General features: G+C 42.7%; 1 protein-coding gene across 10 annotated transcripts in view; it reads left to right on the top strand.

The window, feature by feature from the left end:
* The window catches only part of LOC114794629 (CASK interacting protein 2), a 49,697-nt gene that overhangs the window by 7,168 nt on the left and 24,758 nt on the right, over positions 1-17,771 (top strand). The window lies entirely within an intron of this gene.

Genomic DNA, 17,771 nt, shown 5'->3' with positions numbered 1-17,771 from the left:
AGTTTTACATGTACAACATGTGAAACGTTTTATGAGTTAGCAATGAGGCTGTGCAGTAAAACCAAGGCCTAATGAAATTTACATTTACAGCATTTATCAGACGCCCTTATCCAGAGCGACATACAATCAGTAGTTACAGGGACAGTCCCCCCCTGGAGACACTTAGGGGTAAGTGTCTTGTGTCCCTGAGCAATGGTAGTAAGTGGGATTTGAACCTGGGTCTTCTGGTTCATAGGCAAGTGTGTTACCCACTAGGCTACTACCGCCCAACAAATATTCAGGACATGAATTTAAATATTACAAATATAGAACTATGTTAAGTACAGTGTGCCAGTTTGCTGGTTACTGTGTGAACCAGGTAATAGACTTGTTCCCTGTAGTAAAAAGTATGACTACTGTGGTTGCTGGTTAGTGGAACAGGCCCGTGCCAGATCTCATCTCCAGTTACTGGTGGGATAAGGTGTATGCATGGATGCCCCACAGCTTGGTGACGGTCGGGGTTGGTGGTGCAGTGACTGATGGAAGCAGCTGTTGCCAATGTGCCGACACCACACGAGTTCCTGAGTTCCACAGAAAGCCTTTCCAGGAGAGCAAAACTGTTCTAGTCCTTAAATGGTCTTTTAGCAGTCTGGTTGTTGTGGAACGTTTTAGTGGAATGCTGCGAGATCATCGGTGATCCTAGCTGTCTAGCAGTGGTGGCCCAGCACATAATCCCAAACCGCCACATTGGAACCGAGGTCCCCTTGAGCAAGGTACCGTCCCCACACACTGCTGGCTTTTACGGGCCTTTTTTCCCAGTATGAAGAAGTAAAGCATTTTGGCTAGTTCATTTCTTATAAACTTGCTGGTTGATAGAGTTTATGCCAGCTTTCTGTTTTGCTGAGATGGGCACAGCACTCTCTCTCTCTCTAACAGAATGTTTCACCCTGGGACCAGAATGATATATACTTTATACATTTTTCTTTTTGCAAAAAAACCCTGAATTAAAATCATATATCACAAATTCACAGCATTGACCTTTTTGACCCATGTTCAATTAGACAGCCCTACAAATATAGCTGAAGTTGTTTCAGCTTGAATTACCCCATGGCCTCATTCACTAGCAATTGAAGACAACTGATGCAAATGTTTAGCCACATAACTTTTTTCAGGACTGCTTTTGGAATTTAACATTTGGTTCAGTAGCTCTATTATGCAGGAGCACTTTATGGAACTAGGAACGATTCTCCAGGCTCTGCTACCCTACTGGTTGGATGGACACCATTTGTCCAAAATGTAAATGTAAAGCTGATCCTTCACTAAAGTTTTGTAATGATTGGCAGCAACCCTTCATTCTCATTTATGACCTACCCAAATTTCTTTAGTTTCATTCATTTGTCCATTGTCTGTACGCCTTCAAACATACCACTGTGGTTAAATATTTAATCCTGTTCGTCCATAAGAGTCTCTGTGTTTACTTGATCTTGCTTGGGGGCTGAAACATTGCTCATAACACTCTTCTTTTTTTTTAAATTCACTTTCAGCAATCTTGTGGTCTGATTGAAATGAGAGTATTGTTGTTTTAAGACCATCTCATCTTCCACGTTTCTGCCCCCCCTTCTTTGGAGCGAGAGACGGGGAGAGGAGGCCATGTTTTGAGGGGAAAGTGTTAAAACCTTTGGGACAGAGCGTGAAATTCAGTCTGTGTCCCACTGCCGGTCGAGTTTGCCTGTCAGCTGTGCCATTTGTATGCTAAATGTTTAATCGGGCCGCTCAACAGTGAGCCCCCAGAGAGCCGTGAGAGGGGGGTGTTCCTTGTGCACCAAAATGGGCAGCGGCTCAAGGCCTTCTTGCCAGTTGTGGTCTGTGCGGCTTACTCGAAGATCAAAAAAGTAGCCGAAGGCACCGCAGTTTTATACATTAAATCTAGTTGTGTTTGTTTTCATGGTTTTGATGTTTTATTTCAGTTTTTGTATGTGGACCTTTGTGCTTAGCCAGTTTTTTTTCTATGTGGACGCAATCGTAAAGATTATGAATACTCTTGCAAGTATTGGTTTGAAAGTAGTTCTTTAAAAAAAGTAGTTTTTTTTTTTTTAAATATATTTCCAGGTAATAACAAGGAGATGCTCTTCAGGTTATAAAGTAATTTTCTGAAGATAAGTCTCTAGAAAAGTGTTTTCCAAATGGAGGTCTAATTCCAAGTGTTTTTGTTTTACTTTAGTTTTTGTTTTACTTTGTTTAGTAATCGTTTTTTGTACATAAATACATTACAAAATAGTAAAACGGGTAAGACTGTTAAATAATAATATACACATACAAATAATAGACATATAATGAGTGCCAATATAAAATAAACATAGAAAGGAACAGACAAAAACAACCTCCAGATATTAAGATGTAATGTTAGCCATACAGTCCTTATATTACAGTCTAGTTGCCCCATCAACATAAATCAAGTCTAATTGTTGCATTAGCCAAATACCACCAGTTATTTCCATCCAGCAGGGTAAGACAAAATACAAAAGACAAAACAAAAATGAAAAACAATTGTGGTTAATTCACCGTTTAAACGTTTCAAACGATACATTTATTTTATTTACACATTTTATTTTCCTGTCTGTTAAACAGTAGTAGCCTAGTGGGTTACATACTCGCCTGTGAACCAGAAGACCCAGGTTCAAACATTACTTACTACCATTGTGTCCCTGAGCAGGACACTTAACCCTGAGTGTCTCCAGTGGGACTGTCCCTTTATCTCCCTTTATCCCTCTGGATAAGGGCATCTGATAAATGGCGTAAAAATATATGTATTAACATATAAATGTTAATAGATTCTGAAGTTCAGTGTTTGTGGTATTTCTAAATGATAATACAGTTGTGAATTCAGATCGTGTAAAATATTAAAAATATTAAATCGTGAAACCTGGATTATTTCTCTGACTATAATCGTACCACCAGAATTTCTAATCGTTGCAACCCTAGTCAGTATACAGGTTTAGGCAAAAACGTTGTGTTGATAAGATCGAGCCTTGCTCTAAATGTAATTACATGTAAGTAATGTTTGCTTGCATGTAAGACTAACATATAAGACTTGCATATAAGTAAACATGAATACTAAAGAAAGACTGAAATGTGGGTTAAACATGCCGCCGTGCCATTACAGGTAGTGCAATTTGGATTGCGGAATGTTGGAAAGGATGTAAGTGTGACTGTCATTGTCAGGTGATCGTATAAGAGCAGGAAGCCTGTTCTCTGTGACCTTTGACCATGTCGGCGTGGCCTGTTATTGATGTGCTCAGAAGGAAATCGCCTTCACTTTCCCGGATCTTGTGGCACTCGTAAACTTTATGTGAACTCATCCCTCCTTCCTCCCACACCTCATGTAATATAATCACCTGGAATGGACTGGTTGTAACGGGGGGAAAATGAATTGAATTCATCGAATCGGTATTGACGCCGTGTTTCTGGCCTCGGCCTTGTTGCTTTTCATTTTCTTGGTTTTGTTTTCTTTTGCTTGCGCTCCTTATCTCCCTGCCATTCAGTTCCCTGTTGACTGGGGCGAGGGACCTATTTTGTGCCTCACAAACAACAACACTGCAGTGCGGAGCGAGATAAGATTTCAGGATATTGGCGTCATTATTTTCCACGGGCGTAATCTCGCTCCCACGGCTGTCTAGATCTCAGAAAAGCACAGGGGAGGGGGACCGGGTCACATGGGGTGTTGCGGTCATTGACACTTGTTGGGCGTCTTGGACGTTTCTCGAGGCTCAAGATCCTTGAGCAGCAGCCAGTGCGCTTGGTGTCGCGATTATGCGCTTGTTAATAAGTAAGCCGCAGCTTGTGGCGTGGCGTGGACGTGACCGCTCGCAGAGCGAACACGGTTTAAAGTCCAGCGCTGCGACACCGCCCACCCGCGAGGATCTGGGATAATCGGATGAGGCTGCGGCCGGCCTTGCCGGGCCATGGAGGAGTTCAGGTGTCTGGGGTCTGTTCTTTAGGCGAGCGTGCCAGCCATTGTCCCGCAGGCGTGACATAACACAGCGTTCCAGCAGAAGGACGGGGGGGGGGGTGGGATTTAAAACAAGAGAAGAATGGAAAGAGGTGATGTCATTGGAAAGGAATGACTTGCCTTTTGGGGGGGCGGGGAGAGCCTGTAATTGGGCTTGAATGAGTTTTGGCAGGTAGCATGTGATCTGAGAATAGGTCTAGAGTATCGGATTGTGTTTTTGAGAGAACAGGGCAAAAAGCAAGGGGAACCTCCATTTCTTTTTCTTTCTCTTTCTCTTTTTAACACAAGTTATTTATCCATGGCAGGTACAAGTTGAAAACCTAGATCCTTAAGACAAGACTGATCACAAACTTGCGGAAGGACATAGGGACAATTCAGCAATATGCAAAATTACCTTTTTTTTTTTACATTCTGAATTCATGCCTTTTAATCCTAAATAAAGTAGGCCACACAGTTCAAGAAGTATGTTGCTCAACTCTTTTTCGGGCTACTAAACCAGGAGGCAAATCTTACACCTTCGACCCATCCCACCTATCCTGTCTCTGCTCCATCATTGCCTGCAGCACCTTGCAACACCTCACTGTTGTTCCCTGTTATTTCCTTGTTTGTCTATATCTGTAATGTTGTTTATAGTCTTGGGTCCTCTGACACCCCCCCCCCCCTCCCGTGGTAGGACATTTTTGGCAAAAAGTGAAGAGAATTACTTAGTTTACTTGTAACAAATGTAAGCATTGGAGAAAGATGACAGGATGAGGTGAAAAAAGGCATTGAGTTTGTCTCTTTCCTGCTTTCTCTTCTCTGCAACCCCTCCATTTCTCTTTTGGCAGTCCAGTCTTCTTCCTTCTGTACTTCTTCTTTCCTATGTTGAAGCATGGGTTTGAGCAGATACCCTGCAAGGATCCCCTGGGAGTGGGGAATTCTGGGAAGTTAGATGAAAGTGGAGTATGAAGCTGAAGGAAAAGGTTGTTCTACACAATGGATGGGGTGTGAGCTTCCTGCCATCCTGGGAACAAAATGTGTTGAGCTTCATGTCACTTCTGTTTTTTGTGCCTGTGTGATAACTGTTGTAAAGCTGTAACCACCTTGTAACACTTTATCATTATAAAAGCTAGATCACATTAGCATCTGTTACATATACAATTGTATCAAACTTTTAAGTAGTGAACAATGTTTTTGTGTCTTCCCGAGGTATCAGAATTTTAAAGTTGGATAGATTATGCTAGGATCATTTTGCATGTTAGCAATTATTCAGGACAAAATCATTGTGCGGCAGACTGGGGAAGAAAAAATCTCGCTGCAGAAGTTTTCTGTCAGCCAAATCCATTGTTGTTTGATCCTGAATCTAATTCTGGCTCTTGAAGTTCAAACATGTATGGCTGAGGTGTCACTGAGCAAAGTACCGTCCCCACACACTGCTCCCCGGGCGCCGGTCATGGCTGCCCAGGACTGGGATTTCATATTGGAACACAGTGGTCAAGCTCAGGTTCAAGTATACTATGGATTCAGATGCACTGCATTATTATTTATAGTCATGCTCAGATGTCAGATTCTCAAATGGGTGTTTGACTATTGACATAGTTAATGGGTCCGTCCTATTAAACTGGCTATGAGGTAGTGATAATGGAAGCAAATTAACGCCTATGTGGTAAAAAGTTTTTTTTAATGGCCACTAAGTGCCACATCGACTGGCCATTAGCTGCACAGGACTGCATATCCCTCCCCTCCTCCCATCTGCCTCCCTCCAGTCCATTCCTATGTTCCTCTGTCTGTCACCGTCACCCAGATTGGAGTGATTTGCAGAGGTGAAGGGTTGCGTTTAACATTCCTGAGGCTTGGTGGGAATTAGGCCCTGTCAGCAGGACCTGGCTGTATCAGAAAAGCTCTGTCCCTTCCACGTCTACTCCTCTGTTTTTTAGCTCTATGGAGACCCCTGTTCCAGTCATTATGGCCATGCATCACTCAATAAATTGGACATATAACTCTAAAGAAATGGATCCCTCTCCTGTGTTTGTGTACTGGAACATCTCTTTATCTTTATCCCTATTTCTCTTCTGTATCAGTAATCTGTTGAGTTTGGCTCTTTCTCCTACTGGACGTCATGCTCATTATTTTTACCTCTTGTTCGCAAACCACATGTAACAGCAAACCAGTGAGGGTCTTCTACTTGCAGGTGTCTAGAGAACCACCCTTCTGATTCATCTGCTCACCTGAACTCTGGGAAAATGAACCCCTCTTCTTCTGATGGTACGCCTTCAATAGGCAGCTTATTGGACAAAGCGGCACGTTTGATCTTTTGTGTACGTCTGTACAAGAGAGAAAAAGAATGAGAGGTGGTGGCTTTAGTCTTGATGCCCTCCCAAGTCCAACACCTGCTACTAGTGTTGTTTTTGTCAACGAACCTTTATGATCTGATGGAAATGAGACGAGAAACACCATAAGCACCGATAACTATTATGTAATGTTTCATGTAATATTGTTGACAAAACGAGACAAAGTGTGATTTACAGAGTAAAAACTATACTAAAATGTCTCATTTTCACTGACAAAATATTAATTTATGTTTCCCATGTCTCCCAACTGGTTGGACCGATGATGTCACTTCCTCAATATGCATTCGTGGCATTGATTCGACTTTAGGATCCTTGCTGTGGTTTAGCAGAGGTGATCTTTTGCTGCATTTTCTTTTCAATGAAGAGGGAAATAGAACAAAATGTGTGGTAGAAAAAAAACATTCAAAATGTGGCCACTGTAATGGATGTTGAGTTTTCTTGAGTCTATAAGGTAACAAAAATATAATAATAAGATAACCTTGTTTTAATCATTAAATGTTTTTTTTTTCTTTGACTAAAACTAGACTAAAATAGTCAAAGATAATTCTGACTAAAATAAGACTAAAATACTCAAAATTAAGACAAAAACAACTGAACCTGCTACTCATTCAAACACACGCACATAGACACAGACTAAAGCCTATGGATCTCAGTATCATCAACTTAGATGATACTCTTGGTATTACCCAACACTACGAACCCATAAGCAGCTGAAAATTGAAATTGGCAAGCAAAACCATGCTTGTGAGTATAAAGAAAATACAGAGTGGTTGAAGGAAATCCACTTTGGAACGTTAAGGAAAGAAATACAATTCCTCTTCGTTTTTGTTATGGCATAGAAGTCACTCATTTACTGGCAAATTATCTGTTGGACACTGTAATCTACTGTACTGTGCACTGTACTGGAGAGAAAGACGTTCTTACATTGGGCACTCATGAGACCAGAGATGAGCTCAGCGTTGGATAGCGTATCTAATCAGTTGTTCTTAAAACAGCTCAACCTGTTTTGGAGACATTCTGATACAGTAACTTCAACTCAAATCTAAACTTAAAGGCCTGAGCTCAGGGAATGACACTAAACTGACAAATGAGACATGTCAGTAGAACTGCCAGAAGTAGGTGAAGAATGCCCAGAGATGGGCATTAATATATGTAGATATTAGCAGACAGCATAACACATAATGTTGCGTGGAAAATTCCACAGCAAAAGCCCACAGTGCTGTTCCCACCAGAGCAGTTGTGTGGACATGTGTGTTAATCGATGGGACTCATTTTCCAGCTCATTTGCTCTGTCATTATTCTGCCCTCCAGACTGTCGGTATGGGATTTTGTATATCTTCCACACGTCCTTTGTTTTTGCATATATGGGTGTGTGTGTGTGAGATGCACGCATGCACCCAACAACCCACTCTGGCCAAACCTGCATTTGCATGAGTGACATGACTGAATGTCAGCCTTGCAAACAGTGTAGCCTAAATGTACAAAAGTACATGTACAAAAAAGGAAAAGTATAAAATTGGTAAATTGTTGTTGTCTTATCATCCTTTTAATATTATTTGATTAATAGCATTCATACCAAACTTTCATAATTTGACACTGAATATACATTTTAAGTATATGTGTTTAGATCACATATAATTATTCAGAGGTTACATCCCTGCTGTTGGGTATCTCTATACAAAACAGTGTTCTACCTCCATCCTGTTAAATCCTTTTTATCAGTGATGTAATTTACCTCATTCAAACACACGAGCTTGGCATCTCCTGGCACTAACAAACTTGCACCTGCTTTAGTTTGCATGTGACGTAAAGACACACACTCTTGCTCTCTCTGACTTCCGTAATGTCGTTACTTAACTTTACTTTATTTAGCAGACGCTTTTATCCAAAGCGACTTACAAGAGGAAGACACCAGCAATTCTCGTTCGGTTTCTATAGAATATTGAGTTTACAAACTAAGAGCCCTGATAAGGCTCAACTTGTCAGCGAAGAGCATGCTCAGAGATTGTTAGGTGCTAGACGAAGAAAAATTATAATGTATTTATACATTTTTGTATTGTTTGTGCAATGTGTACGCATGTGCGTGTGTAAGTGTTAGATTTGTCTGTAATATTTTTTTGAACAAGAGGGTTTTCACCTGCTTCTTAAAAGTGGTGATAGTCTCGGCTAGTCGTGTGGAGGAGGGCAGGTTGTTCCACCAGCCAGGGACAACAACGGAGAACAGAGATGATTGGAATCGGAGACCCCGTGAAGAAGGAATTTTTAGTCTCCTTTCGTTTGCCGATCTGAGAGAGCGTGCAGGAGTGTAGCTAGGTAGTAGTGTGTTGATGTAGGAGGGCGCGGTTCCATTTACAGCCCTGTAGGCAGCATCAAGGATTTGAACTCAATGCGAGCAGCTACCGGGAGCCAGTGGAGGGAGGTAAGAAGAGGTGTAACATGGGTGTATTTTGGCTGATTGAGGATGAGACGGGCTGCCATATTTTGGATCATCTGGAGTGGTTTTATGGTGACTGCAGAGGCTCCAGCCAGGAGAGAGTTACAGTAGTCGAGTTTGGAGATGACCATTGCCTGGACGAGGAGCTGCGTAGCCTGTTGCGAGAGAAAAGGTCGAATCTTGCGAATGTTGTAGAGAGTGAACCTGCAGGATCCGGAGATCATTAGAGATGTGTCACGTTTCTAATTATACGCAAATCTAGACCATTTCCTTCTTGTTAGTAGAGAGTTTTTGTATAGGACATGTCCCAAGTGTGATTTATTTTCCTGCTCCTGGATTCACAGCTATTATATTTACCTGTTCATGGTCCCAACATTACAGCCTAGGATTGCTGCAGACGGCAGACTAAACAGGATGTTTGGGGCAGGTACTTTACATTTCCTGCCCAGAGAAGCTACTGCTGAATAACAGGCGAGTAAGAGATTGTCATTAACCCAGGACTCACAGTCAGTCAGCTCTTCTGTTCTTCCACACCAACTTGGACCCCTGAAAAGAATATATACTGAACGAGATCAGAGCAGTGCAGAGCAGAATCCATTTCATTCACTCGCAGCAGTAGGGCCGTGGGGTCTGGAGCCCATCCCGGGACATCCTGTTTGCAGGGCAGGGACCCACATTGAGTGGGGTGCCAGGCCACAGAAGAAGAATGAAGCCCACTCTCACATATCCTTACATTACCACTGTGTCCCTCACGTATCACCGCTCATCTCTGTAAGCGGTTCATTTGACATTCATCCGGCATCAGTGTCATCTTTATTGTCTTCATATTAGGTCTGTTGTCATGTTTAGAACACGCGTGTTTGTAGGAAAATAAGGCTGGAAAATTGTGGCTTAGTGACCTGTTGACAGACTACACACTAGTGGTTAGGTGCTGAATTTCTCAGCTGTGTGTGTATACGTGAGAGAGTTTGTGTGTATGAGAGAGGCAGCGTTTAGACAGGAGAATGTCAGTGATGCAGTGTTTGTGTCTGGGTTGTTTCAGTGGGGAGGTAAGTATTCTGTTTTTACCGCCTTCTAAGCCTTCTCAGCATCACATCATAGAGTAGCGCACACACACACACACACACACACACACACACACACACACACACATTGTCATGACCCCAGAGATCTGAAAGGAAGCCACTGGATTATTATATTGTTGTAGCTCGTTGTCCTTCAAGCCAGATGTCACAAAACATCTGTCCTGTTGCTACACGGGGACAACATCCCAATTCTATCTCGCTCCTTCCAACTCTTTTCTCTCTTTTCATAAATCAAGAGGGCTTAAGAGGGAAAAGAGAGTAAACTGTATTTGACCCAGAAAAAATCCAGACACAGGTGGTAAGCATTTCCCAGATTGCACTGCTGCTGAAATCAGATTGATGACAATCTGCTGCTGTTCTTCACGTCACTCAACTATCTTTTTCAGTGTAGTCAGGATTGCAATCCATATATTATTTTATACAGCCAGTTCTGGACTGACATTTGACTACACTGACAGCTCGGTGAGTTCAAGCTTCTTTGCGCTTCCAGTGTGGTGAGATGGAATTCGCACGGATGGTGTCTAGGTGGAGAGGATCTGCTTGAGTATGTTGGATAAAGCAAATTAAAGTATTCCAAAAATGGAGACTTTCAGTGACCCATCATGCCTCTGTTTTTCTTCCTGGTCTTTGGTTGTGCGCGCTCTTTACTTATCACATAGCTGTGGTGCGACTCGTCTGCTACTCAAGTGTAATTTAAGATCTGTGTGTGTGTGTGTGTGTGTGTGTATGCGCGTTTGTCAAGAAGATTCAGGGATGTTTTTCCTCTTGGCTCTCGATGCCAAAGCAAACTTTTCCGTCTTAGCTTCTCCCTCATTATCTCTCCCTTCACCCTCACTTTTTTGTAGTTTGCCCTCTTTTTTTTTTTTTTTTGCCCTTTCTCTTTCTATTGCAGCAGTTCGGGTTCATGGCTGGATCCGGCATCGGCAGTCAGTGATTTAAATGAGTCCCGCAGCTGCTCGTTTTTTCCGTGGTTTAACCATGCTGCCATGCTGGCCGTGCTCTTGAACTCCTGTACTGTGGCCATGAGCTCATGCTCATCCGCTTTCTGGTCGGATGAGGTGTGTCCGTTTTCCGCTGGCCTGATTCGCTGCGGTTCTGTTGCTTTCGCCGTCCGATTGGCTCATGCACAGACGTCTTGTCCGTGGTTGGTTAAGGGGAGCTGCTTTGTGATTGGCTGGGCTTTGTGCCGCAGCTGTTCCAGCTTGTCTGTTGGCGCAGAGATGGAAATAAGGTCTGTGCTTCTGTGCCACTGTCCTTTTGCCACTAAACACACGCCACAGTCAGTAGAGAGTGTGTGTGTGTGTGTGTGTGTAGTACATTAAAGCTGCTTGACGAATCATTAATCAAATCTAATTGCAATTTTTGACTCTGGCATGAATAGTTGCTCTTGAAAAAGCAACAGTTGTTTCCTGGCAGCTTCTAGGAATCCAAATGAGCTGAAACTAATGAAATGCTTTGTTTGTTTAGGAACAACTCAGGCCCTGGCTTCTAAAGTACGACATCACATTTCATGCACGTGCCACAGCAGTCACGACAGATCACAGCCGCTACGATTCCTTTTAATCAAACCCCATCGCACTCGTCTACGTACATCCATGACGTTCAGTCGTCCACTTTGATACTGCAGGTTGGGACTGGTTTGTGCTATACACACCGCTGAAACACTGCAGGATATTTCAGGGAGTCGCTCACTCCAGAAAAAACACCGGCTGGCCCCTGCGAATGAACCTCGCTTGTTGAAATACGTCTTTTACTTTGGGTTCGACATCAAAGGCCCATGTGTGGAGCACAGCACGGTCTGTCCTTTCTGAGAACTCACAAGATTCTGATCCCAGGATGTTTGAGTGGTGTGAGATTTGCGAGGTTTTGAAAAGGCCCGGCATCTATGCTTTCAGTGTCTGAGGCTGGTGGCAGTGACGGTTTTGATTGCAATTCTCTTTATCGTTCTGTGTGTTATTGAACAAAAAAAACACAATACCACAGACCCAAAAAATCTGAAGGCTCTAAAACATTTCGGGAATGCCTGATTCCAATCACTTGATGTAGACCAAACAGGAAAGCCCCTACAGATCTCAAGGTCAGGTCTTAAAAAGTGTGCATGTGTGTGTTTGTATGCCTTACCCTTGCTTCACACCTCGGTCAGATGCCAGAGATGGCCAGCTGGGATCCATGACATTATGAGGCGGGTCTACGCCGTAGCACACCACCAGCCACCCTGTGCCTCGGATTGCTGACATTCCGCAGGGCACGTGTGTGAGGTGCTTCTGACTTGAAGGACATCAAGATGAAGGGTGGTAGTAGCCTAGCGGGTAGCACATGCGCCTATAAACCAGAAACCCCACTTACTATCATTGTGTCCCTGAGCAAGACACTTAACCCTTAAAGTTGCTCCAGGGGGATTGCAAGTCACTTTGGATAAGAGCGTCTGATAAATGCCGTAAATGTAGTTATCTTTTAAAGTTAAAGAACTGTGGCACGTTACAGAGCATTCAAACATTTCTTCGTAGAAGGGGATTGTGTGTTCTAGCTGTGTTCTTGTGGGGTTTCTGTTGCAGTTTCCCTCCAGCAGCATGCAGATGGCGGTGAACTGGCCCCCCTGTGACCCTGGATGGGTTTTCAGTGTTTTTGTCCCACAAAACTGCAAAAGATTCTACGTTCCAAGCAAGTCGGGGGCAGCCTGGATGTTCCCATTTTGTGAGCAGATGAGAGCTGGCTGCCAGGACTTCTCTGTTTGCGTGCAGAGATGAATGCTGCATTGTGAACGGATCAGGAGGAGGTCCTGTTGAAAAGAAAAAAAGGGGGGGATGACAGGGAGGTAGAGGGAGATGGAAGAGAAGAGGACGAGTGAGAGGTAGATTGGATGGCCTCTCTCTCTCTCTCTTTCTCTTTCTCACTTGTTAAGTAGGGGTGGCTGGCACACAATAGCCTACCCTGCAGTTCAATTGAACAATAGGGGTCTTGGGAGAGGAAGTGTTAGAGGGGCCCAGCCACACACACACAAACACACACACACATGCAATCACACACACACACACACACACACACACACACACACTGTTATTTCCCTGGCTCTCAATCTCTCTTTGCTAATAGTAAAGCCTGTATCAACAGAACCCCACCTCTCTCTAAATCAGCATCACAGCCAGGTTAAAACAAATGGTCCTGAGGTCACACACATACACACACTCGCAGCTTTAAACAGTCTCACACCCCTTGTTCCGGCTCAAATGGCCCCTTCAATTCTTCCAGAAATACCCCCCCCCCCCCCCCCCCCCCCCCCCACCCTTACTTTGGGGAGGTGATGGAATGAACCGGAAAAGTGTCTCACAATACGAGGAGCATTCCTCCCTGCAGGAAAAACACCCACAACAACATGACCACCAAAGGCACAACGCCGCCACAGAGACGGGCCTGTCAGTGCCCGGCTTCGCATGGGGAGCCCTGCTACGTGATGCTACACACATTCTGGCAAATTGCCTTTTCTGAACAAAGGCCTCCAATAAAAGATTGCTTGCAGGGAACACTGTTGCACGTCATCTTGGAACTGATTTGATATCTCGATGCACCATAGTTTTTTCCACATCACTTCACATTCTGTTTTCAAATGTGCGTGAGATCAGAGTCAGCAAAAGTGAAGTGATTGTCATTCTGATACGCTGCAGCACAGCACACGGTGCACACAACCAAATATGCCAAGTATGTGAGTGAACACATTTGATTCCTTCCAATAGTGTCTCTCAAGCACAATAGTATAAAACAATGACAATATACAATATAAACAAATCTTACATACACAAATAATACAAATATCACCCTTAGTGAGCAGTGGGCAGCCAGGAAAGGTGCCCGGGGATCAGGACGGTACTTTGCTCAGAAGCACCTCAGTGGCACCTTTTTATTACAGGTTTGCTTCCTTACCAGATAGGCCAGGATGCTGCCAGGATAGTAGGGTTTTCCTAATATATATTCATGACCCTGTTATTCTATGGTTGCAATATATTAAAATGAACCAAAAGTCAAATTATTTTTACGTATGTTTTCAGAATGCAATTGTACAGAATACAGTTATGTACGGCATGATGGCATGTTTTCATTTTTATTCAAGGACCATAATTCCATTAAAAAAATTGAGTTTTATCTGTTTCCATGCCTGCTATGCATGCTTTACATTAGGGCTGAAACGATTATTCGAGTAACTCGAATGATTCGATTACAAAAAAATGTTCGATGAAAATTCTCTACCTCGAGGCTTCGTTTAATTCGTCACCAAAGTCCATGTATTATCGTATCGCTTCTGTTTTAACTGTAGCACATTTCAAAGATTTAAGGAGGCGCGATTTATTTTGAGCTCTATGGCAATGACGGAAAATGAAGATAACGGTGTGCATAAAAGGCATAAATTGTCTAAAGTGTGGGACCATTTTACCCTGCGTGGACAACGTAGTGCAGTGTATACACTGTAAAATGGACCTGGCTTACCATAATAGTACTTCGTCAATGTTACAGCACCTTAACCGAACAAATCCTCACGTAAACTGCACTTCTCCAAGCGGACTCGGAGCTTCTACAAGGTGTCGTATTTTTATGATTGCTAACTAACATTAGCGCTTCAAAGAACATAGATTATTTGTAATTAGTGACGAGGCATGATAAGTAGCAAGAGAGCAAATACACCAAGATCTCACTCATGTAATTCATCCCTCCCTCACACACGCATGCATGCACACACACACTGATTACATCTCAAAACACACCTTCCCCATACATAAGGTAGTAATAATAAATGCAATTGATGGACAAATCTACATTCATTACTTTTGGGCGAGTTTATATTGTCTTTTTACTATTTTGTACCTTTTTATACTTTTTTTTTTTTTTTTCATTCTTCTCAGATGGGCTATAGCAGGGGGGTACACCCCTTTTTCCTTTTTTATTAAAATAAACCTAAAGACAAATAGGCTAACCTATGTTTGTGAATGTACATGTACATCATGAATGTTTGACAGAAAGATTGATTAAATTGCCTTAGTTCTGGAGCCAGTAACCCAAAGGTTTTAAGCTTTGATCTAATAAAAGAGTTTGAATAAAAAACTTTTTTGTGAGGAATAACAGCCAATTGCTTGCTCATTTTGAGAGGATTTTTTTGTTTCATAACACACTATTGATAGAGTTGTTTAAAAACACAAAAGTATGAATTACCCAATTACTCGATTACTCGAATCGACAGAATACTCGATTCCAAAAATATTCAATAATTGCAGCCCTACTTTACACTTTTTAGGGTTTGAAGTTTACATATCCCACACATGGAATGGGTGGGAATGGGCCTGTTTGCTCAATGTAACTTGGTATAAGAAGAACCGCAATCTGAGACATGTTTCATCTCTCTTACTTTTTCCTGGGGTTTTAGGAGGTTTCAAAAGCCACTTTCCAATTAAATAGATTTTTTTTTCTTTATTATTATGGAAAATTTTGCTCTTCAATATGACTGTACTTCCAGTCAGTTCCAGCTGACACACTGTGGCTTGGACTGTCTTATCCTTGGTAATGGAAGAAAGAATGAATTAAAAACACCCAACAGAGACAGAAAATATCACCAAACCCCCTATATTCCTTCTGCATACACTTCAACCAAACCCCCTATATTCATTCTGTATACGCTTGCCCTCAGCCTTACATAAACAGAGCTGGCACCAGGAGCACTAGGGTGGTGCAGCCCACCCTGTGCTTGCCAGGCTACGATAAGACTTCAAACACTAAGCCTGTTGTCCCCAACCTCTTCATCGAATTGATAAGAGGCCAGAAACCATCCTACTTCCTGCTAAGTCTACACACACTCTTCTACAGTGTCATGAATATACTAGAGACACAGCTATTGATTTTGGCTCTGTGTTTTTCTCATATTTTGAGATTCCATCCTTTTGTAATCAAGTGGAGGAGTGTAGTTAACCATTGGAGATCAGGCAGGAAGAGGACCAGTTATGTAGCCATTGTTGCGTTGGCCCTCGGCTGCTGAATGATGCGTGCTGTGAAGGAGGCAATCAGCCATAGGAAAGTGACTTATCTCACACGCACACATACACACAGAGAAACACACACACTCATACTTTCTGTAGCCCTAAATACATTAATACATTATTGGTTGTACATCTTCAAGATGTACAACCATTGAGGCACTGAGTGCTAATTCAGCAAATAAATATGTTTGATATGTGAAATACATGGATATAGGGACCATTGCACACTACCTTTGGTTTTGAAGATGCAAGTGCGATGGCATGAAGGGTGCATTACAAAAAACATCAAGCTAATAATGAGAGAAACAAGATTTTTTGCAGAGCACCACTCAAACTTGATGAACTTGGTGCAGTCATAAAAGTCAGTCGTCTGGAGCTGCATGAGATTGCGGGCTGTACACGCGAGGCCTGCCGCGTTCTGGCTCCTGATATTTTAATCTGTCTTTTTTTTCCATTCATTACGGCTTGTGAAACGTTCCTCTGTGTTACCGCGCCACTCGCCAGAGTGAAATGATGACCTGTGCTTTTTCTGCGCGTTTATGGCCTTCGCCTGTGCGGCGTCCAGCCCGAACTGCCAAAACTGCCGAAGGGACTTCTGAGGCGTTGTCTGCTCTGTTATGGACGAATACATAATTGTACAATTTAAATGACTGTCGGTTTGGCTAATTTTAACATTTTTATATAAGATATAGTTTCAGGGTGCTGGCATTATAATACGGATGTCTGTGTGTTTGTGTTTATTTATATCTTATATCTAAATGTGGGGACATTTTACTGGTGCAGGAACCACGTTCATTTACAAAATTAGATTAGGTTTAATATATGCATAGAATGCATAGGTAGTTACACATTTAGGGGCAGTAAGGACCCATAATCAGAAGTTTGCTGGTTCGAATGCTGAAGTACCATCCCCACACCTTGCTCCACGGGCGCCTTTCATGGCAGCTCACTGCTCACCAAGGGTGATGGGTTAAAAGCACAATCACAATAACTTTCACTTTAATATTTATGCATATTAATTTCCCTAGGTCCTCACAAAAATCTAAATGTGTAAGTATGTGTTTGTACAGTCTGAAGCTAAAACTCATTGCATTCTTGTGGCCCTGCAGTCATGCTACATTTTTCAAAGGGGGGAGAAAAGGGAAAGAAGTAATTCCAGGCCTTGCATGCTCTGAAACCCAGAAAGATGGCAGGGCCCCTCGGTAAAGACCCCTTGTGGTCAGCTTTTTATTTTTCACTTGGGTAAATTGATTTTTATAAGCAAGCTCAATGGCAGATATTTAAATCCATGCCACGGTTTCCCTCCATTCCCCTATAAACAGCATTGAAAATAACTCTGCGCAGATTAAAGTGCTGTGGTGCTGTGCAGTTTGCATCGGGCCGCACTTTTCTTTCTTCCAAGATGAGGATTCTAGGCGAGGCTTTTTTCCTTTTTTAGTCCAGCCATTTATCACTGGTTATGAGGCCAGTGTTGAGGGATGCATTTGAAGAGCTTTGCCGTTTTGTTCACACTTCAAAGTACCTGTTTTTTTTTTTTCTATGCTGACCTCTTAAATGGGCTTGACAGTGACATAATGAGCATGGCCGATGGTGTCGTCAGAGTGTCTGAGTGTCACAAACGAATCTGGTGTCCGCAGTATAGGCTGTGTGTGCACACACAGAGAGCGACGGGATAACCTTTAACCTCTGAGGACTCATGTAACCAACATGCCTACCCTGAGGACAGGAACCCAGACACGCCCACACCATGGCTAGTGTCAGCAGTCTTTGCACTTCAAGTGACTCAAATTTGGGTGCATGTGTGTGTCTGATTAAACACCAGCTTGAATTGATGGCACCCTCTGTTTGAATTTAAACACCTGAACAAGCTAGAGTATCGACCCCTGTGTGTACACTAGCCCAGGTTTGCAGTGATTG

This window comes from Denticeps clupeoides, chromosome 7, assembly GCF_900700375.1.
Source record: "Denticeps clupeoides chromosome 7, fDenClu1.1, whole genome shotgun sequence".
NCBI lineage: Eukaryota > Metazoa > Chordata > Actinopteri > Clupeiformes > Denticipitidae > Denticeps > Denticeps clupeoides.
The sequence above is the reverse complement of the archived record's forward strand: the minus strand, read 5'-3'. Positions and strand labels throughout refer to the sequence as shown.